Source organism: Bombina bombina, chromosome 5 (assembly GCF_027579735.1).
Source record: "Bombina bombina isolate aBomBom1 chromosome 5, aBomBom1.pri, whole genome shotgun sequence".
NCBI lineage: Eukaryota > Metazoa > Chordata > Amphibia > Anura > Bombinatoridae > Bombina > Bombina bombina.
The window spans coordinates 1,071,633,859-1,071,658,474 of NC_069503.1; positions in this window are offsets into that span (position 1 = coordinate 1,071,633,859).

Genomic DNA, 24,616 nt, shown 5'->3' on the forward strand with positions numbered 1-24,616 from the left:
TCTAATGCAAGGTAACAATTTTAGGAGACAAAGGGATAGAAGCCCTGCCAATAGTTTCACTGTTGTAAATCAGGTCTCATAAAGGTTATCTACAAAGCAGCTAGGTTCATAGGCTTACATGCTAAAGGGGTTCAAGGGCATAACTAAAGGAGGAGGGACTAAGATAAGAAAATATTAGTGTATATTATATGCATTCCTGTACAGTAGAGTCTTCAAGGAGCACTTAAAAGTATGAAAACTAAGGGAAAGTCTTATGGAGTGCAGCAGAGAGTTCAACAAAATACGGGCCAGTCTAGAGAAGTCTTGTAGATGGAAATCTGAGGAGGTAACAAGAGAAGAGTAAAGTAGGAAGTCATGAGCAGAGTGAAGGGGAGGAGAGTGTCTGGAGACTAGGCTGTAGACATAGGGTGTTATTGAGAGCTTTAATCAGCATTTTCTGTTTAATTCTGTAGGTTAGAGGAAGCCAGTGAAGGGACTGGCAGAGAGGTGCAGCAGATGAGGAGCAACATGTAAGGAAGCTCTTCCTTTGAGAGGCATTTATTATAGATTGTAAGGAAAATAGATGGCAGCTAGACAGTCCAGAGAGGATAGAAGTGCAATAGTCAAGGAGGGAAATGATGAGATAGAGGATTAAAGTCTTAGTTGTGTCTTGTGTGAGGAAGTGGCAAATTCTGAAGAGGTTTTTAAGGTGGAGGCGGCAGCAATTGTCCAAAGACTGGATATGGGTGTGAAAGAGAGATCTAAGCCAAGACAACGGGCATGCAGGGTTGGGGTAATGATTTTATTATCAACAGTTAGAGAAAGTTGGAGGATAGGGATTTTGAAGGAAGGGGGGAAAATAAGGAGCTCAGTTTTAGAGAGATTTAGCTTAAGAGGACAGGTAGTGAGGTGAGAGGAGGATATAAGGGCAACACTTCTTCCTTAGTAGCAGGAGCAAAAAAGCTGAATCTGCGGCTTTGTGGGTTTTGGATATCGGTTGAGGGGGTTGGAGACTGGTAGTGTGTTGAGAGTCGATTTCATCGCTGATGGAATCTATTTTGTTGGTGAAGTGGTTGGCAAAATCTTGAGCTGAGAGAGAAATAGTAAAAGGAAGTGGGAGTGGGCAGAGAAGGGTGTTAAAAGTGGAGAACAGATGTTTTGGGTTTTAAGAAAGAGTAGAGATAAGAGTAGATAAGTAATCCTGCTTGGAGAGGTTAAGGGCAGAACAGTAGGAGTTTAAGATGAACTTGTAATGAAGGAAGTCAGCTGAACAACGGGATTTTCTCCAATGTCGCTCAGCAGTGTGGAAACATCTACGTTGGTAGAGTGTCAGAGGAGTATGCCAGGGTTGGAAGAGACGGTCCATAGTGACAGACCGTAAGAGAAAGTGAAATCAAAAAAGTTACCCATAATCTAGATAAAACAAAAGAATAGATTAATTAGGGAGTTGGAGAGTAACAAGGATATGATTGTTAAACTGTTAGATAAGGGCTGAGAGATGCTCCCTATCCATAAGGACAATTATGAGGAAGAAGCATTAGGGATTCTTCGAGATGTTTATACTTATAAGATCCTAAAAAATTATCTGACTAAAAATCAGGCCAAAAGGTAGGAGTTTTGAATGATGAGTGTAATTTTTTATTATCAAAAGATGCATAACTAAACCTCTCGATGGGCAAATTATATGAGGGATTCAATCACTGACAGCTAATTTCTCCCACTATTTAGATAGGTATTTATATAAGCATGTTGTTTGGTTGCCTACCTCTTTCTGAGACTCTACATCAATACTACAAATTTTAGATAAATTAAAAATTCAGGAGAACTATTTTTACCAATCTGCAACATAACATCACTGTATACACGTATACTGCATGTAACATAGTAACACAGTAGAAGAGGTTGAAAAAAAAGATAGAAGTCTATCTAATTTAACATATACAAAATTTAATTATCTACAATAAAAGCACAGATTTATCTTAAATAAATCCCATTAAAAGGTGACCCATTTAACACAAGGAGGGATATTTATTAAGCCGTCAAACGCAAATACGCTGGAATTCTGCAGCGTAATTGTGGCAAGCCTGATTCGACCTAGTTATCAAAGCCTACAGACCGGCAAAAGTTGAAATTTGTAACGTAACATACGATCCGCCGGTCTCAATTCGACGCTTACGTCATTACAGATGTTCCAAATACAAATTCGGCACTATCTGACAACTTTTGCAAGTTATCATTCTAACAGGTACGCTCGCCACTATTTCAGCCCAGCAAGCATACCTGGTTTTCAATCCACTACCCTGGAGGCCGCGGATGCCATAGGAATCAATGGGAGTCTGAAAGTAGCGAAAGCTTATGTTCGATGCTGCCAGATATATCCCATTGATTTCTATGGTAGAAAGCCAGTAAAGTTTACACCTAACACCCTAACATAACCCCCGAGTCTAAACACCCCTAATCTGCCACGCCGACATCGCCGCCACCTACATAAAATATATTAATCCCTATCCCGCCGCTCCCGGAGCCCACCGCAACTAAATAAATGTATTAACCCCTATCCCGCCGCTCCCAGACCCCACCGCAACTAAATAAATGTATTAACCCCTATCCCGCCACTGCCAGAGCCCACGCAACTAAATAAATGTATTAAACCCTATCCTGCCGCTCCTGGACCCCGCCGCAACTACATAAATGTATTAACCCCTATCCCGCCGCTCCCGGTCCCCGCTGCAACTGTAATACAATTATTAACCCCTAAACCCCTTGCCTCCCACATAACTACCACTAACTAAACCTATTAACCCCTAAACCGCCAGACCCCACATCGCTATAAACTAAATTAAGCTATTAACCCCTACACTTAACAAGCCGCTAACTTTACATTAAATATTAACTCATCCCTATCTTATAATAAATTAAAACTTACCTTTAGAATTAAAATAAACTATATTAAACTATTAATTAACCTACCCTAACTATTATACTAAAATTACAATAAACTATATTAAACTATTAATTAGCCTACCCTAACTATTATACTAAAATTACATTAAACTATATTAAACTATTAATTAACCTACCCTAACTATTATACTAATATTACATTAAACTAACAATTAAATTAACTATATTACATATTTAAAAACCTAACCCTACTCAAGTTATTTATATCTACTATTAAAAATGACTAAATTACAAAAAAATAACATTGGAATTGGAATAGCCAATAGAATGCAAGCTCAATTCTATTGGCTGATTGGATCAGCCAATAGGATGAAAGCTCAATCCTATTGGCTGATTGCAACAGCCAATATGATTTTTTCCCCTTTAATTCCTATTGGCTGATAGAATTTTATCAGCCAATCGGAATAAAAGGAATGCCTCTTGAATGACGTACCTTAAAGGGAAACTTCATTCGTCGTTGACCATCGTAAGAAGAGGATGCTCCGTGCCGGATGTCTTGAAGATGGAGCCGCTCTGCGCCAGATGGATGAAGATAGAAGATGCTGTCTGGAGGAAGACTTCTGCCCGCTTGGATGAAGACTTTGGCCCACTTGGATGAAGACTTCTTCGCTGAAGACTTCTGCTGTTTGGATGAGAATGGATGTCCGGTCTTCGAAAACTGTAAGTGGATCGTCGGTGGTTAGTGTTAGGTTTTTCTAAGGGTTTATTGGATGGGTTTTAATTTTAGGTTAGGGACTATGGGCAGTACAAGAACTAAATGCCCTTTTAAGGGCAATTCCCATACAAATGCCCTTTTCAGGGCAATGGGGAGCTTAGGTTTTTTAGATAGGTTTTTATTTGGGGGGGTTGGTTGTGTGGGTGGTGGGTTTAACTGTTAGGGGGGGGTTTGTATTTTATTTTTACAGGTAAAAGAACTTTATTAAAGTCGCGGTGGGCTCCGGGAGCGGCGGGATAGGGGTTAATAACTTTATTAAAGTTGCGGCAGGGTCCGCCTCATTTCCTTAAAATTAGAAGAACAAAAATAAAGAAAACAAAATAAAAAAAAACCTAGTTTAAAGGACATTCCAGTCAAAATGTAAAGGTACAGTCAAGTCAAAATTAAACTTTCATGGTTCGGATAGGGCATGTAATTTTAAACAATGTTCCAATTTACTTTTATCATCAAATTTGCTTTGTTCTCTTGGTATTCTTTTCAAGTAGAATGTCCCTTTAAATACAAATAGGTTAATTATATATTTGAATAGAAATATATTTACAATATACATTGGAAAAATGCTTCTAGGAAAAGTTATCACTGTTTTAGTGTTAACACTTTTCTCTGCAAGTGAATGTGAAGCATAGCTAGATATTCTCAGTGCACCAGCATTTTAAATACTGCAACTGCTCAGAGCTCCAGTGGGGCAAATGCCATGTCAGCAATTAAAATATTGAGTCATTACCAGATAGAACAAGCACCTTAGGCTCTCTGAGCATGTGCTGTGTTTAAAATGCTTGTGTACGGTGCATACATAAATACACTTTTGAAGCAGCAATAGCTTTAATTAGAAGCATTTTTGCTAATACATTTATATCACAAAAATGCTTCTATTCAAAGCTTAAATACATACATGTGGGTTTAAATTTTGTCTGGAATGTCCCTTTAAACCTAAGACTAGTTATTGTAGATAGGTTAGAGATATTCCTCTTACACATAGCTGGCACATTATATATACTCTTAACATGGTACATTAGAATCTGTGAAGACGGTCATGATCAGTCATGTGTGTGAGCAAAAAAATAGAATTATTTAATATTGTGTATTGTAGTAAACTTGAATTAGGCATTAGCTATGACCTTAATTAAGGAAAAAGTCAAGTGTGTGAGCACTGAATGCCAATGTTACAGAAAAACTGCTGGTGCACTGATAAATGCAGAGAGCGTATGCTATCGGCATGTATCGATGTGCAGCAGACATGATCCACAATATCGGATCAGGTCCGCTCGCACAATGATAATTCGGCCCCATGATCCGCTCTATCGGATCATGCCCGCTCGCACCATTATAAATAGGCCCCTATGAATTATTTCAAGCCTGTAGACTGCAATAATTATATGCATGTTACTATTAATAGTTGCCATTATAGGGAATGAACAAGGAGGGGCATATTTATCAAACAGAAGTTATTAAGAAGTTATGAATCAGCTGTCTAAAGACCGCTGCTCCATAACCTGTCCACCTGATCTGAGGCAGCGGACAGAAATCGTCAGAAATCAACCTGATCGAATTTTATCAGGTTGATTGACACCATCTGCTAGCAGCCGATTGGCCGTGAATCTGCAGGGGGCGGTATTGCACCAGCAGTTCACAAGAACTTCTGATGCAATGATAAATGCTGAGAGTGTATGCTGTCGGCATTTATCGATGTGCAGCGTACATGAGGGCATATTTATAAAGCTCCGTATGGAGCTTGATGCTCCGTGTTTCTGGCGAGCCTTCAGGCTCACTGGAAACACAAGTTATAGGATCATGTCCGCTCGCACAATGATAATTCGGCCCCATGATCCGCTATATAGGATCATGTCCACTCGCACCATTATAGTTAGGCCCCTATGAATTATTTCAAGCCTGTAGACTGCAATAATTATATGCATGTTACTATTAATAGTTGCCATTATAGGGAATGAAAGACAGTATCCCAAAATAGCAGTTTTTATGGATTATGAAAAACTATACAAGTAGTGATGAATTTTTGTTCCAGTTTACAGCTCTAAAGGAAAAAAATTCTATAAAGAGGTTATAATAAAGTAACAATTGAAAGAGTATGCTATGAAGTCTTAGAGAAAGATAGGGGAAGTATTTTGCAGTACAGATAGAAATACACATCAAATGATAAATAATTTTTTGTTTGCATTGTCACTGAATATAAGTGCAAATACTTATTTAATTGACAGAATTATGTGGATACATTGGCATGTCTTGCACACAGATGACAGGATTAGCACAATTAACAGATCAAAAGTACACAAAAAAGCAAGGAGTTTAAAAACTATACTAGCACCCACTGAATTGAGAATGAAAAGAATGAATAGAGAGCAGGATATCTTAGGTAATTGCTTTGGCTTTCTTCATGCAAATCATGCAAAGCATGCAGACATGGTAGGACAACGTTTTTCAAAATCAAATACTATTGGAAAGGAATACTATATCAAAGGCACAATTACAGTGAGGGACAGGACAACTTTACCGCATCAAAGGGACGATAAACAGGGGTCCATGTACCGTCAAATCTTGGGTGAGAACCTCCTTCTTTCAGCCAGGCCGTTAGGGACAGGACAACTTTACCACATCAAAGGGACAATAAACGGGAGTCCATGTACCGTCAAATCTTGGGTGAGAACCTCCTTTTTTCAGCCAGGGCATTGAAAATGGGTTGTTAATGGGTATTCCAACATAAGAATGACCCAAAACACACGGCCAAGGCAACAAAGGAGTGGCTCAAGAAGAAACACATTAAGGTCATGGAGTGGCCTAGCTAGTCTCCAGACATTAAATCCCATAGAAAATCTGTGGAGGGAGCTGAAGGTTCGAGTTGCCAAACGTCAGCCTCGAAACCTTAATGACTTGGAGAGGATCTGCAAAGAGGAGTTGGACAAAATCCCTCCTTAGATGTGTGCAAACCTTGTGGCCATCTACAAGAAACATCTGACCTCTGTGATTGCCAACAAGGGTTTTGCCAGTACTAAGTCATGTTTTGCAAAGGGGTCAAATACTTATTTCACTCATTAAAATGCAAATCAATATATAACTTTTATGAAATGCATTTTTCTGGATTTATTTGTTGTTATTTTGTCTCTCACTGTTCAAATAAACCTACCATTAAAATTACAGACTGATCACTTCTTTGTCAGTGGGCAAACGTACAAAATCAGCAGGGGATCAAATATATTTTTCCCTCACTGTAGATGGACAGATAGGGATTTAATTATTTTCTTGAATACCAGTGTGGGAGGCAGTACATAGGAAATACTTCTAGACCAGAGAGAGCATATTATAGAGCACATTTAATCTATAAAACATTGTAAACAAGAAATATATAAGATGAAGCAGTACCAAGACATTTTTAGAGTGTAAAGAGGGAATTATTAACTATCAGGTAGATTACGAGTTATGCCCGTTATAGGGAATTTAACAAACTCAACAAAAGTTGCGTTGTTTAACCCTCTATAGTGCAGCCATTACAAATTTTTAAACAGCCAGCTTGTGCCTGTGATATGGTGGTTTTATGCTCCATACCGCACAAAATAGAAGCGCTGTTTTGATGTGCTCGTGCACGCTTTCCCCACAGACATCAATGGGGAGAGCGGGTCAGAAAAAAACCTAAAACCTGCGATCGTGAAAAGAAAAGCTCCGTAATGCAGTCCCATTGATGTCTATGGGGGAAAAAAATGTTACGTTTAAACCTAACACCCTAACATAAACCCCACGTCTAAACACCCCTAATCTGCTGCCTCCGACATAGCTGACACCTACATAATGTTAATAACCCCTAATCTGCTGCTCCCGCCACCGCCGCCACCTAAATAAATCTAATAACCCCTAACTGCCGTTCCCAATATCGCCGCCACTATACTAAAGTTATTAACCCCTATTCCCTCGCACCCCAACATCACCCACACTATAATAAATCTATTAATCCCTATTCTGCCGCTCCCCGACATCGTCACCACTATATAAAGCTATTAACCCCTAAACATCCTATTCTAATACCCTTTAAAAAAAAACATTCCAAAATAAAAGAACATATGTATGGGCATCTTTTGCTGCCCATTAAAAATAAAAAAAAATGGCTATTCTAAAAAGAAAAACAATTATTCCTATTCTAATACCCATTAACAAAAACACCCCAAAATAAAAAAACCTTATCTATAATAAACTACCAATAGCCCTTAAAAGGGCCTTTTATAGGGCATTGCCTTTTACCTGAAAAAAATTACATAGACCCACTAACATTAGAAACCCCCACCCCCACAAACCCACAAAATAAAAAAAATCTAAAAAAAACCTAATCTACCCATTGCCATGAAAAGGGCATTTGTATGGGCATTGCCCTTAAAAGGGCATTTAGCAATTTTATGAAAAGCCCAAATCCTAAACTAAAAAAAAAATCCTACCCAAAAATGTTTAAAAAATCCTAACACTAACCCCCGAAGATCCACTTACAGTGTTCAAATCAGCCAATAGAATTTCAGTAGCTCTTATCCTATTGGCTGATTTGAAAAGTCAATAGTATATTTTATTTTTTGTAATTAGATAGTTTGTAATTTTTATAGTAGTGTTAGGATTTTTTTAATTTGTAATATAGTTTATTTAATTGGTAGTTTGTTTAATTTTAGTTTAATAGTTATGTTAGTTTAATTGTTATTTGAAACTTAGTTTTTTTAATTTGACAGGTAAGTTTAAATTTAATTTAAGATAGGGAAATTGTAATTTTAATATAAAGTTAGGGGGGCGTTGGGTTTAGGGGTCACTAGTTTAAATTAGTTTATTGCGATGTGGGGGCTTTCGGTTTAGGGGTTAATAGTTTAATTTAGTATATTTCTTTGTGGGGGGCTTGGGGTTTAGGGGTTAATAGGTTTAGTATAGTGGTGGCGATGTGGGCGGACAGCAGATTAGGGGTTAATCATATTTAAATAGTGTTTGCGATGTGGGAATAACTTTACTATAGTGGCAACGATGTCGGGAGTGGCGGAATAGGGGTTAATAAATTTTATTAGTGGCGGCAATGTCGGGAGCGGCAGATTAAGGGGGGTAGTTATCAACGCGTCTACTTTACCTGCCTTCGCAGGTTCAATACGCCCGCCTAAGTTCGCCTACCATCGCTCCTGCGGACCTGCAAAATCTCACCTGTTATCAAAAAAGCTGTCAAAAAGCCGTGCACCAAGTACGGGGTGATGAGCAGCGGATTGTGAGAGTTATCACTCATCCGATCTCGCTGCTCTTCGGCTTTTTGACAGCTTTCTTGCTAGCCTGTCACTAAGCACCCACACTAACTATACTGTTCTACCCCCTATACCGGCGCCCCCGGAGCCCCCCGCAACTCAATAAAGTTATTAACCCCTATCCTGCTGATCCCGGACCTCGCCGCAACTAAATAAATAGTTTAACCCCTAAACCGCCGCTCCCGGACCATGCCGCAACCTATATTAAACTTATTAACCCCTATCCTGCCCCCCCTATACCGCTGTCCTCTATAATAAAGTTATTAACCCCTATCCTGCTGATCCCGGACCTCGCCGCAACTAAATAAATAGTTTAACCCCTAAACTGCCGATCCCGGACCCCGCCGCAACCTATATTAAACTTATTAACCCCTAACCTGCCCCCCTACACCGTCGCCACCTATAATACATTTATTAACCCCTATCCTGCCCCCCCTACACCGCTGCCACTGTAATAAAATTATTAACCCCTAAACCTAAGTCTAACACTAACCCTAACACCCCCCTAACTTAAATATTAATTAAATAAATCTAAATAATATTTCTCTTATTAACTAAATTAATCCTATTTAAAACTAAATACTTACCTTTAAAATAAACCCTAATATAGCTACAATATAAATAATAATTATGTTGTAGCTATCTTAGGATTTATTTTTATTTTACAGGCAAATTTCAATTTATTTTAACTAGGTACAATAGCTATTAAATAGTTATTAACTATTTAATAGCTACCTAGCTAAAATAAAGAGAAATTAACCTGTAAAATAAAAACTAACCTAAGTTACAATTACACCTAACACTACACTATACTTTAATAAATTATTCATATTTAAAACTAAATACTTACCTGTAAAATAAACCCTAAGATAGCTACAATATAATTAATAATTACATTGTAGCTATTTTAGGATTTATATTTATTTTACAGGTAACTTTGTATTTATTTTAGCTAGTTAGAATAGTTATTAAATAGTTATTAACTATTTAATAACTACCTAGCTAAAAGAAATACAAAATTACCTGTAAAATAAATCCTAACCTAAGTTACAATTAAACCTAACACTACACTATCATTAAATTAATTAAATAAATTAACTACAAATAACTACAATTAAATACAATTACATAAACTAACTAAAGTACAAAAAATAAAAAAAGCTAAGTTACAAAAAAAAAAGTTATAAACATTTAAAAAATATTACAACAATTTTAAGCTACTTACACCTAATCTAAACCCCCTAATAAAATAACAAAGCCCCCCAAAATAAAAATATGCCCTACCCTATTCTAAATTTAAAAAGTTCAAAGCTCTTTTACCTTACCAGCCCTTAAAAGGGCCTTTTGCAGGGCATGCCCCAAAGAATTCTGCTCTTTTGCCTGTAAAAGAAAAATACAACCCCCCCAACATTAAAACCCACCACCCACATACCCCTAATCTAACCCAAACCCCCCTTAAATAAACCTAACACTACCCCCCTGAAGATCATCCTACCTTGAGTCGTCTTCAGCCAGCCGACCCACCGATGGAACCGAAGAGGAGATTCGCAGCGGCAGAAGTCATCATCCAAGGCGCGCTGAAGAAGTCTTCCATCCGATGAAGTCATCATCCAGGCGGCACTGAAGAAGTCTTCCATCCGGGCGATGTCATCTTCCAAGCGGCGTCTTCAATCTTCTTTCTTCTGGATCCATCTTCATCCCGCCGACGCAGAACATCCTTCTTCCCCGATGGAATAACGACGAATGAAGGCTCATTTAAGGGACGTCATCCAAGATGGCGTCCCTTCAATTCCGATTGGCTGATAGGATTCTATCAGCCAATCGGAATTAAGGTAGGAAAAATCTGATTGGCTGATTGAATCAGCCAATCAGATTGAGCTCACATTCTATTGGCTGATCGGAACAGGCAATAGAATGCAAGCTCAATCTGATTGGCTGATTGGATCAGCCAATCGGATTGAACTTCAATCTGATTGGCTGATTCAATCAGCCAATCAGATTTTTCCTACCTTAATTCCGATTGGCTGATAGAATCCTATCAGCTAATCGGAATTGAAGGGACGCCATCTTGGATGACGTCCCTTAAAGGAGCCTTCATTCAGTCGTTGGCCTTCGGGGAAGAAGGATGTTCCGTGTCGGTGGGATGAAGATGGATCTGGAAGAAAGAAGATTGAAGACGCCACTTGGAAGATGACATCGCCCGGATGGAAGACTTCTTCAGCACTGCCTGGATGATGACTTCATCGGATGGAAGACTTCTTCAGCGCGCCTTGGATGATGACTTCTGCCGCTCCGGATCTCCTCTTTGGTTCCATCGGTGGGTCGGCTGGCTGAAGACGACTCAAGGTAGGATGATCTTCAGGCGGTTAGTGTTAGGTTTATTTAAGGGGGGTTTGGGATAGATTAGGGGTATTTGGGTGGTGGGTTTTAATGTTGGGGGGGTTGTATTTTTCTTTTACAGGCAAAAGAGCAGAATTTTTGGGGGCATGCCCCGCAAAAGGCCCTTTTAAGGGCTGGTAAGGTAAAAGAGCTTTGAACTTTTTAAATTTAGAATAGGGTAGGGCACTTTTTTATTTTGGGGGGCTTTGTTATTTTATTAGGGGGCTTAGATTAGGTGTAAGTAGCTTAAAATTGTTGTAATATTTTTTAAATGTTTGTAACTTATTTTTTTATTTTTTGTAACTTAGCTTTTTTTATTTTTTGTACTTTAGTTAGTTTATGTAATTGTATTTAATTGTAGTTATTTGTAGGTAATTTATTTAATTTATTTAATGATAGTGTAGTGTTAGGTGTAATTGTAACTTAGGTTAGTTTTTATTTTACAGGTAAATTTCTCTTTATTTTAGCTAGGTAGCTATTAAATAGTTAATAACTATTTAATAGCTATTGTACCTAGTTAAAATAAATTGAAAGATGCCTGTAAAATAAAAATAATTCCTAAGATAGCTACAATATAATTATTATTTATATTGTAGCTATATTAGGGTTTATTTTAAAGGTAAGTATTTATTTTTAAATAGGATTAATTTAGTTAATAAGAGAAATATTATTTAGATTTATTTAATTAATATTTACGTTAGGGGGTTGTTAGGGTTAGTGTTAGACTTAGGTTTAGGGGTTAATAATTTTATTACAGTGGCGGCGGTATAGGGGGGGCAGGATAGGGGTTAATAAGTTTAATATAGGTTGCGGCGGGGTCCGGGAGCCGCGGTTAAGGGGTTAAACTATTTATTTAGTTGCGGCGAGGTCCGGGATCCGCAGGATAGGGGTTAATAAATTTATTATAGAAGGCGGCGGTATAGGGGGGGCAGGATAGGGGTTACTAGGTATAATGTAGGTGGCGGCGGGGTCCGGGAGCGGCAATTTAGGGGTTAATACATATATTATAGTTGCGACGGGGTCTGGGAGCGGCGGTTTAGGGGTTAATACATATATTATAGTTGCGGCGGGGTCCGGGAGCGGCGGTTTAGGGGGTAATAACTTTATTTAGTTGCGGCGGTGTAGGGGGGGGCAGATTAGGGGTGTTTAGACTTGGGGTACATGTTAGGGTGTTAGGTGCAGACGTTTCCCATAGGAATCAATGGGATGTCTGGCAGCAGCGAACATGAACTTTCGCTATTGTCAGACTCCCATTGATTCCTATGGGATCCGCCGCCTCAAGGGCGGCAGTTTGAAAACCATGTACGCTGGGCCGGAAAAGTGCCGAGCGTACCTGCTAGTTTTTTGATAGCTAGCAAAAGTAGTCAGATTGTGCTGCACTTGTGTGCGGAACATCTGGAGTGACGTAAGAATCGATCTGTGTCGGACTGAGTCCGGCGAATCAAAGCTTACGTCACTAAATTCTACTTTTGCCGGTATCTAGGGCTTGATAACTAAGGCGAGTCAGCCTCGCCACAAATACGCTGCGGAATTCCAGCGTATTTGAGGTAGACACGTTGATAACTAGAGGTCTAAGGGTCAATAACCTTAATATAGTGTTTGTGATGCGGGAGCGCCTCGGTTTAGGGGTTAATAGTAGCATAAAACTCATAACTACTGCTCTCAGATTGCAAATCTTGTCGGTATAGGCTGGAACGCAAACTTTTTAGCCTCACAGCAAAACTTGTAATACCAGCGCTATGGGAATCCCATGACAAAATGTTATTTTTACAAGTGCGGGACTGAAGTTGCGTTACAGGATAAAAGGCTTGTCGTACAGCTATACCGACAAGACTTGTAATGGCTGCGGTGCTGTTTTAAAGCTGAAATTACCATTTTTTCAGCGTTAAAACCCAAACGCAAAACTTGTAATCTAGGTGTATTTTAGTTAAATAGCCTCATTAAAGTAGGATGAAAAAAAATATTGTTATTAAATGAGGCAAAGTGGATTTATGAATTAAGGACATTAGGCACTTGATGCTGAATTACACATTTTGAGATGAATATATGACAAGTAAAATAGATGACTATAGTAGGTTTCAAAAATGGGCAGTTGTATTTATATTCAAGAAGTCATTTTGAAATAGAATGTTTCTAAGGTTGAATAATCTTTTGAATTTTGTTATGTTTTTGATATATTTCTATATTTGGCCTATGTGGCTTGCCATAAGAGATTGTTGCTGAATTACAGAGGAGACAGTCCGCCCCCAGTTGATTCCCCCATACCGCATTTCTTACATGCTCAATTATTGTAGAGCTCTGTGAGTACATATTCATTTTGTGCACTACAGTTGCAGACAACCTACACTATTGTGGACTGGATGTTTTTTAAGAATGATCCAACAATACAACAAAGGAAAAATGTACATTTTGTGAGGAGATCCAGAAAAGTTTTATGATTGACAAGGACCCAGAGCTATAGACTGATTGATATGGACTTATATGAAATATTGTTAAGAGGTTTTATTTATATTATATTTTCATGATATTTTAAGACTTAATGTGGATGGTATTGACAGCACGCACAGTTGTAGATATTTGTTTAGATTGTTTAGTGTCTGTACTGGTGGACAAACTGCTGTAATCATGTTGGATGTAAACCTATTATTGGCCAAAGCCAATACTGATTGATTGAATTATTGATTAAAAAATGTATATTTCCCCATAAATGATGGAGGAATTTATCTTGGTGGGGTATGACAAAAAAGGAGTGGAGTACCCGGCCTCTTCACTGTATATTTTTCTAAGAGCACAGAATAAAACTGTTACACCCAATCCACAATATATAATATTATTATGTATTTGAAAAATGCCACAATATGCTGTATGTCTAAGTGTATTATCATGGAGGGTGCAGAATATGTTAATAAACATTTATAGAATGCAAGTCACTATTATTAGACTTGACAATACAAAATGACACAAGATGATGGGTCGTGCTTTAAAGAGCTCATAGAAAGATAACCTTTTCAGCTGGAATGCAATAGAGGACCATATCGAAAATTAGACAATTAATAGCAGCTTCATTAAGTGCATTATATACGTTTGCTTTACTGGTTATGTGAAATGAAACACAACTTCTTTTATTAATTTGATATAGTATTAAAATACATTTTTAAAAGCATGCTGGAGGTCATCCATGAATTCCAAAAATGGATCAAAGATTCATATAACTGACCTTGATAAATAAAGAAATGCAAACCAACCCAAAACAGTAGCAAATGCATTTTCCATGGAATGTCTGGAATAAAAATTAAGGCAAATCTATTCAAGTTATTATAGGAGCCATTACCTGATGCCCCGAAGGTAAAGTCTGCCCTCTAGTCCACAGCAACTTTTCATAGCAGACAACTAAATGGATTAATATAGAAATGTTTTAGTTTGCCAGGATTTTTACATACACTAGAGCAGCAGGTCATAGTTAGATTTTGGCATTTCATCTGTAAAGTAGAGTGCAACAAGTCAAGTCTGTAATGAGAATCGTATGAGGACATATTTGTGTATAATATAATCATTTTTCATGCAACTATTAAAAGCTATTGTGCTTATTATTTCCGTTTTTATGTGTTTGGAAGGACTGAATAAACTAAATAATATACACTACATTAGAAGGGAATCCTTGAATTTAAACTTTACAGATTTATTTTAGTATTAGAAATGAAGTATATAAAAATGTTTAAAATCATTAAACTACCTTTAAAGGGACATTAAACCCTAAATAAATGCTAGATAGAATGATGCATTCAAAGAAAAGATTAGTCTGAGAATAAGTTGTGTTTTTCAAAGTTTCAATAGTTGTTTAAATATTGACAAAATAAGTGTAAACTTTTAGTGTCTATAAAACAATGGGAGCTGCCATGTTGTAACTTAGGTTACCCTCTCTGCTGTGGTCAATTAGAGAGAGTTATAAATAGATCACTAGATGGTGCAGTCAGTGACTGTGTGGAATATAAGTGTTCTGCACTTCCATTTCTAACAGGAACTGAAAAGCTCACAATTTCAGAATGGAATTACAGGAAAAGGGAACAAAATAAAGAATGAAAGTATATTGCATAGATTTTTTTATACACAATTTAGCATTTTATATTACCATCTCAAAGTGTTTAATGTCTCTTTAAGAGAGCAAGTCACAAAAAATATTCAAACTCAATTTCTCATTTAGACCTGTAGGGGACAAGGTATTTAACCTGAACATCCCAAAAGCTTCTTTTTGTAGGATAACCTTATTTATATCTCTCCCTCAATTATGGGTGATTTCTTTATCAATTCTCACCATCCTCAAACATTTTGATTTCTGATTATGGTTGTTTTTAAAGTGACAGGCTACATTAATGTCTCTGCATTCTTAATATCATCCCTGTGCTCCTGTATTCTATCCTTAAAAAACCTCTTGGTTTTTCAAACATAGAACACAGGACATAAACAGTACAAAAGGTAAACCACTCCAACTGTCTTACAATTAATAAAGTAACAGATCACATTTTCCTTACCTCCTGTTGAAAATGTACTTGTCTTTACTACATATTTACAATATACACAATTACCACAAGGAAAACAGCCCTTAGGACATGTATTGAGAAAAACACTGTGAACTAATCTATCTTTTAAATTTGGTGCTCGCTGGGCAGTAAACAATGGGAAATCTTATTAGCAACCATATAGTGGCAATTATTTTGAAGAATATTTTGAACACAAGACCAATGGCTATTGTATTGAGTAATAAGCCTTACTTTATTATCAGATTTTTGTATGTGTTCTCCATACAATAAATGTTCACGTGTCACATTTCTTGCTCTTGCTAAAGAGCATTTTACTTCAAAAACTGACAGTCCTTAGGTAAGTAGTCAAACTGATGTTATATATGTCGACCTCCACACCAACGACTCACTCTGAGTCCCACAAATAGCGGCTAGTATGGGGATAATTAGTAATGAATAAGTTCCCAAACTCAATGTAAAAAGAAGCAAAGCTATGTTCCGAAATGACTCCCGCTGTTTGTCTGCAGCAATTTGTCCTGGCTGATATACAGCACTAACATTTACGGCGTATAGCCTCGCTCCGGTGCTGATTCCTATCAATAGCCCTGATGTTGGAGCTGCTGGGGCTCTCCACTCTGCCCCTAAATAGCAAACAATCTGAAAACAGCGACAAAGTTGCAGATCCAGGATCAAAGAAGTCAGGAGAGAATGATGAGTTTAAAACATCCACTTTATTACGGAATCCATTTAAAGTGAATGTCAATTTTGATGCTAAAGTGCCCGGTTTTTAAAAATTTGATTAAAAACAGGGGCACTTTAATTCATCAAAATTTACATTTCACTCCTGTTGTGAAAAAAACCCTTACCTTTTAATCTTTACAGCAGCTCCAGCTTCCTCCAGTCGCTGCAAGCCATTTCTGACGTCAGAAATGATAGATAGGTCATCCTCCAATCACGGCTTCCCCCTGGGCGAATCAGGAGTGAAATTTTGATGAATTAAAGTGCCCCTGTTTTTAATCAATTTTTTTTAAAACTGGGCACTTTTGCATCAAAATTGACATTCACTTTAAAATTCAAAGGGCAAAGCAAGTAGACATACAGCTGACGCGTTTCCTACCTCAAGGGCACTTCATCAGAGCTGGAGAACAGGTGTTTCAGCAGGTAATAAATTGCAAAAGGAGTTGTCCATCTCGACCAATCAGAGCTCTAGTGGTCCGGTACCACACATATAACCTTTTTGGAGAACCTCCATGTTGCAATTTATAATACAAATTCATACAGAAACTTACTGAATGACATATATAACTGTGACACACTATTAAAACATATATTAAAAATATATAAGTATACCTAGCAAAAAAGAAACGGAGAATATTCTATTTGTTGATTTATAACAGAATCTAAGAAAAAAATCTGTAGTGTTTTATTATAGATCAGTGTGATATATCATAAAATAACACTGCTCTATATTATCAAAGAATGCAAGCTGTAATTCAGGGGTTAAGCATGCATCAGGATTTCCCTCCCAGAAAGTCCTTTGCATAATTACTTTTATATATATAAGAAAAATGCACTATATCATTTACGGCTAGATTACGAGTTGTGCGGTAAGCTTAAAAAGCAGCTTTAGGGGGCGGAGCCAGCAGCATAACTAGCAAGACGTGTAGTGACTGAGCTCTCCTTGCAAAAGCGGTATTTTAGCCTTTTTTAGCTATATACACCTAGCGAATTTGCTCACAAACCACCTGGGGCAACTAGTGACACTACCCGGAGCAGATCCCTGTCCGATTTTTCAGTCAATTTTGACCGCAAAATTAGACTGCCCAGGAGAACCGGACCGCTTTCCAGGAAAGACCGCGGCTGCGGCCTACACCGGCACTCGACACCAGGCCTGAAGAAATAAAAGTGTACCTGGTGACAACAATACACCTTGTAGACTTACCGGACCTACAATAACCCTAGGAGAGAGGGGAAGCAGCGACTGGATTCTGCTTTTTTCCACTTTGGCAGATGTGGTGACCCCCGCAGCATCCCACGTGGCGGCCTGTGAGTAGCGAGTTCCTTGCGGCTCCTATAAGGGACACATAGACTGTGACTTTTGTATCCAAATCGCTATGTATATTACCCCCCTCTAAGATACAGTCCACAGACAATTGCTCACACAGACTTTTTCACAGCGGCCTTTTAACACTGTTACGGCCCTATATACTCTGGACACCTCTGAAGTTCGCTGCAGCTCACTTCTCCCTCATGCTTACTTGCAGCCCCTCAGAAGCCCACACTAACAGAATTCTCAGTACCTACCGACCACAATAAGGGCCCGGCACTACTCACTATCCTTATTATAACTGCTCTTCACTAGTCCCCCCCCCACCCTTTCCTGCAGGAGCGGGGTACCTGTGGGTCATACCCCCCAACCTTTTACCGACTTCGCCGATAGGAGGCATATCCCCGGGGGGGAGACAGTGCTTGCAGAAGGCTTAACTCTGTTAATTGCTTTTTCCTCATCCTGCTTGAAACAAAGGAGGCTCTCACTATAAGCCGCCACTGGGCGAAGTACAACCATATGCTGGTTCTAATCTTAAACTAGTCGATCCACATGGCTCACAACATGCACTAGGAGACAGGGGTCCTTAGGGCCGAGGCATAAAATGGAACATAAAGGAATATGATCTAAGAAACTAAGAGATCTCTACCCAATCATATCATTTCATATTGGAGTACTTCTACTGAACCCCCACTTCCTTTATCATGCCACAAGGGTCTAGAAGAAAAACCGCTAATCCCTCAGAGTATAGGAAATCGGTGGTAGACCACTTTAAAGTCAAACCTACTCTGGGAAAGCCTGCAACCGCTCCTGACACTCCACAGCAATTACTAGGAAACGGCTGTGATATGGCCGAAGCTGCTAACATTGAGAGCAGTATCCCTGACTCTGTAGCCTCAGATATTGTCACTACCCTTACTCAGAGGATGAATTCTCTCCAAGATTCCCTTACAAAAGCTATTAAGAGCTCCACGGCAGACCTCAGGCGAGATATTGGCGTTATTAGTGAACGCATTGATGTCCTGGAAAAAAAACAAGAGGACTTAACGGTTGAACAGGGAAACTTGGCTAACCACTCTCAAGTTCTAGTGGACATGCTAGACACAGTTGAAGCTAAGATGGCGGATATGGAAGACCGCTCCCGCAGAAACAACTTAAGATTTAGAGGTGTACCTGAAGAGATTACCCCAACTGATCTTAGCAAATACCTTCTTGAACTGTGTGAAATACTCCATCCTCCAGGTTTCCCCAACGAGACCCTGATAGACAGAGCGCACAGACTCCCCAGGGGGAGGAATGTCTCAGCAGAGAAACCAAGGGATGTGATAGCCAGATTCCACTACTTCACATACAAAGAACAAATTCTTAGAGCCATGTTTCTTCGCCCCACTCTGCCAGCCAAATTTGCCTCTATACAAATATTTCCAGATCTGTCTCAATTTACGATGCAAAAGAGAGGCACATTCCGTGAAGTGACAAAGACATTGAGACAGATGGGAATTAAATATAGGTGGGGATACCCTACTAAACTTCTGATTCAAAAAGATGGAAGATTCTACACAGCGGATACCCCAGACAAAGGCCTCTTCCTTCTCAAGGGATGGACCAAGTTCCCCAACCAATTTGGAGAAAATAGCTCCCTTATCCCTCAGGATATGGAACTCAACACTACCCCCTCCTCTATCCTAAGACCATCTGCATTTGAATGGAGGCCCCTTGCTCAGAGAAGTACCCCTTCTAAAAGACAGAACTTAGCACCTCAGCAACTATCATCAGATAGGGTAGAAGAATCCTCAGGAGATGAAGACTGATAAGTATATCCTTTGCTACTAAATGTTTTTTGTTATATTGTTTTGCAGGGGGGATGTTTTAATTTGCTCCCTAGTTATGCAACTGTTATGAAAGGGGGAATGTTAAACTACAGGACTAGAGACATTGGATCCTGATTGAAGATAAGTTTCATGGACACATACATATCATAAGAGACTTCCTACCTTAGGAACCGTGCTCCTGACTCAGCTCTAACTGTGAAAATATCTGAGTACTACATACCTTTCTTGCAATGCTTAGATTTCCTATTGCTGATAATGTAAATGCTAGAATTCTTTTTATTGTTTGCAGTGCCTACAGTCCTTATGTGTTACTCTTGATATTGATTGCATGTACTGTCATAAGAGACTTTCTGCCTCAGGACTCATCCTCCTGCTTTGGCATTGACTGTGAAAATGTCAGAGTAATACATACCTTTCTTGCAATGCTCAGGCTTATTCTTCATCTGTGTTTACAGTTTTCATGTGTTACTCTTGATATTGATTACATGTACTGTCATAAGAGACCTTCTGCCTCAGGATTCATCTTCCTGGTCTGGCTTCGACTGTGAAAATGTCAGAGTAATACATACCTTTCTAGCAATGCTTAGGTTTATTTCTTATCATCTCTGTTACTTGTTGCAAATTTCAATGAATCCTATATGGAAGGTATATATGGGGATACGCTGCAAGGATATGGACACGCAATATGAGACTATCCCATTTTGCCCTATTGCTGATAACGAAAATGCTTGAATTTTTTTCTTTCTCTTACAATGTTTACAGTTATTCTGTGCTACTCTTGACACTGATTATATGCAATGTTTATCATAACTCACAAGCCCTATGTTTATCATATGTTACATTTGTCTAGAGATTTGAGACAGGTAATTCCTAACCAACCTAACAGCCTCTACAAGAGATAAAATATTACTATCTCTGTTCCAAAGTACGTATCATTTCCCAGGACCTTGACTCCCGCACCCTATTCCCTAGACACCCATACTTGCTTTAATAGCTCTCAGCCCATAGTACTCTACAATTATATTTAAACCTAGCATACACCCACTAGGTACTAATAGAGACACATAAGCCGCTGAATATGCGAAGGGGTATGTTAAGATGGATGTGATAGGAAGGATAGGTTTCATCACATGACTAGAGCCTGTTAGCCTCAATCGGAGAGTCTCGCTTGATAAGGCATAACTTATTGAGTCCTAAAGTAAATGCTATAAGACAAGTCCTAAGCATATCTGACAAAAAGGCTTTACTAGATCCCCTCTAGTTCTCTATTGCCTATATGAGTTAATTATTAATTAAGATATATTAGTTTTGCACCTGTGAGTATAGATTAGCCTAAATATCAATAGATAAGCCACATAAGAGATGCGAGATCAGAACTGAAACACCTGACCTTGGCAACTAAGCTGCCATTATGCACTTAAATGTAGATTCGCAAGTTTTGGTTATACAGAGTGAAGCTACTATGACCCATACCAGATGTTAGATCAGAACAGAAACACCTAACCTAGGCAACAAAGATACCATTATGTGCTAAAATATAGTTGGTAGGTTCTAATTACACAGACTGAAGCTATTATGATTACTGTGATCCTTCACCATTTTCTCTCGCATTTATGATTGAAAGATATTGTTTTGATCAGATAAAGTTTTTACATGACCTTCAGGACAGCACACTGAACCATTAATATCTCATTTTTCTCTCCTTGACATCTGCACTTTTAATCATTTACGGTTAAACCCTATACAGGAACACCTTTTTCTTCTTTCCTCATGACCTATAAAATGATACTAATTTATACAGTTACACCTCGATAAATATACATAGAATTGACCCTGCTTATCAGGGAAGTGATACACATTACTGTTTCTCTTTCCCCCTCCCCCCCCCCCCCCTGCTTACAGACTTTGCCTCGGCCCGAACCCCATCTCCTCTCTCCTCTCTCCGATTTTCAGTTTTTCAGTTTTTCTTTCTCTTATTTCTTACTCTTTTGGACATTGGTTAATGCAGTCGTAGGACTGTATCTCTCCACCCCCCCCAAGGGTAACACCATAGCTTACCGAAAGTAAGCACAAGAACACAGATTCAATCGCACTCAATAAGTGACCTACTTTTTATATTTTCATAACTTATAAACAGACGATAACCACCAGCCCACACTCATTACTGCTCTCAGACTACTAACAACGGCTATTTAACTTCCCTTCTTCCTCCTTCCTCACCCTTTAGATCCCCCCCCCCCCTTTTTTTTTTTTTTTTTTTTTTTTTTCGCGATGAACCCAGGTCTTAAATTTGTCTCCCTCAACACGAAGGGACTTAACTCGCCAGAGAAGCGAAGCATGGTACAAACTTACTTAAGGAAGCTCCAGTGTGATGTTTCCTTTTTACAGGAGACGCATTGGTCTTCAACTAATACTCCAATATTGAAATCTAGACACTTTCCGGTGGTCCTTAATTCGACTTACCATGAAAAAACCAGAGGAGTCTCAATTTGCATCAGTGCAAGAGTTGCATTTCAACCGCAACATATAGAAGTGGACCCAGAAGGGAGATTTCTTTTGGTGGTTTGCAAACTGAATTCACACCTCTTCACTCTAGTAAACTTGTATGCCCCTAACCAAGGTCAGATAACCTTCCTCCGCACGATGCTGCATCTTATCGATGGCCTGAAGCAAGGCACATTAATTCTAGGAGGAGATTTTAATCTAGTCTGGGACCCCCATACGGACAAAAAACTCCCGAAAGATAGAGTTTTAGACAACTACTCTAGATCTACAGCTCCTAAATTTCAAAACCTGATATACCAGTCTGAGCTCTATGATGTGTGGAGGGCATGTCACCCTGACTCACGAGATTACACGTTTTTTTCTCCCCCTCACCGATCATACTCGAGATTGGACTACTTCTTTGTCGACTCCTGGTCTATGAACAACATCACAAACTCTAGCATATGCAGCTGTCCATGGTCAGATCATGACGCTGTTACAATGTCTATTGACATTGAGAGATCCGCACTGGCTAGACCGTCATGGAGGCTCCCGAGGTTTCTCTGGGAGGACATCTCTTTTGTCACAGAATTGGTCGACAGGGTCGAGGAATTTTTAGACACTAACAGACCCAATCAGACTTCACACCAAATCAGGTGGGCAGCATTAAAGGCGTACATCAGGGGATTCTGTATTGCAAAGGCATCGAATATCAAAAAAAAATGGGGGGCCCCGCTAGGCAAGCTCACTTGCGACCTTCGGGCGAAAGAAAGGCAAAACAAACTAATGCCTACAGCTAGCCTATCCACTGAGATTTTGAATTTGAAATCACAGATTAAAAACCTGGAAGTGGAGAAATTTAAACGAGCCCTTTTGAGATTCAAAATGATTATGTACTCAAAAAGCAACAAAGCAGGCTCGATGCTTGCAAATAAACTGAAGCAGAAACTAGCTAGCTCCCGAATACCATACCTCGTCCTTGAAGGTCAAAAAGTACATGCTCCTGAAGACATAGGAAAGGCTTTTGCCGACTTCTATGAACGCCTGTATAACATCAACTCTCATGAGACACCCAGAGTGATGTCTCCTCCGGATATCTCCTCCTTCTTACAGAGACTAGGCCTACCCAAACTCTCAGAGGAAGACAAGGTTAAGCTAACTGAACCTATTACTGAAATGGAACTCGGAATAGCAATTAAACAGTTGAAGACTGATAAAGCCCCGGGCCCGGATGGGTTTCCGGGGCAATTGTACAAAAAATTACAAACGCAACTCAAACCTGTACTCTGTCAAGCGTACAACGAAATCAGAACTGAAGGACAGATACTACAAGAATATCTTGAAGCAACTATAGTTGCGATCCCAAAGCCGGGTAAAGACCCGACCCTTTGCGGCAATTTCCGTCCCATTTCACTTATTAATGTAGACACAAAATTATATTCTAAAATTCTCGCGGAAAGGCTGTCTCCCCTGCTGCCGGGATTAATCAACACAGATCAGGTCGGATTCGTGAACGGCCGGCAGGGCCCGGACAATACGAGACGACTGATTTCCGTCTTTTCCGAGGCGAAGAGACGAGCTGTCCCCCTTCTGGCCCTGTCACTAGACGCTGAAAAAGCGTTTGACAGGGTCAGATGGGAGTATATGTGGAGAGTTTTGGACACGTTTGACTTTCCACCCGAAGCCATAACCATGATCAAAGTCTTGTACTCTAATCCAAGTGCCAGAGTAAGAGGGTTGGGCTTCTGCTCTCCTCCCTTCAATATTTCCAATGGTACCAGGCAAGGCTGTCCACTATCCCCCTTGCTATTCGCCTTGGTCATGGAACCATTGGCAGAACTGATCCGGATGTCGCCTGTCATTGAGGGATTACCAGTAAGCACCAGTCAGGAAAAGATTGCTCTGTATGCGGACGACGTTACTCTCTTTCTCACAAACCCCCAAAGTTCAGTCCCGGCGGTTTTCACTGCCCTAGAACAGTTTAGCCTCCTGAGCTATTACAAAATAAACGTCTCAAAAACAGAGGCATACAGTATTAACTTGCCCGAAGACCAACTCCTGAGCCTACGTGAAACGTATGACTTTCACTGGTCTACATCGTCCCTCAAACATCTAGGTGTTCACCTAAGTGCAGACCTAGACGTCATCCTCTCTTTAAACTTTGACGCCCTCATCATTGAGTTGCGATCCTTAACACACAGATGGGATTTCAGAGAAATCTCTTGGACGGGCCGCATCGCCACGGTGAAAATGTCACTGCTTCCTAAAGCGCTGTACCTATTCCGATGTCTCCCATTGAACATCCCGCATGGTACATTACAACAAATTCACCGAATTTTCTCTAAGTATGTATGGGGGAAAAAGATGCCTAGGATTGGCTACAAAACCATGCAGAGAGAGTTCTCCAAAGGTGGAGTAGCTTTTCCAAATATATT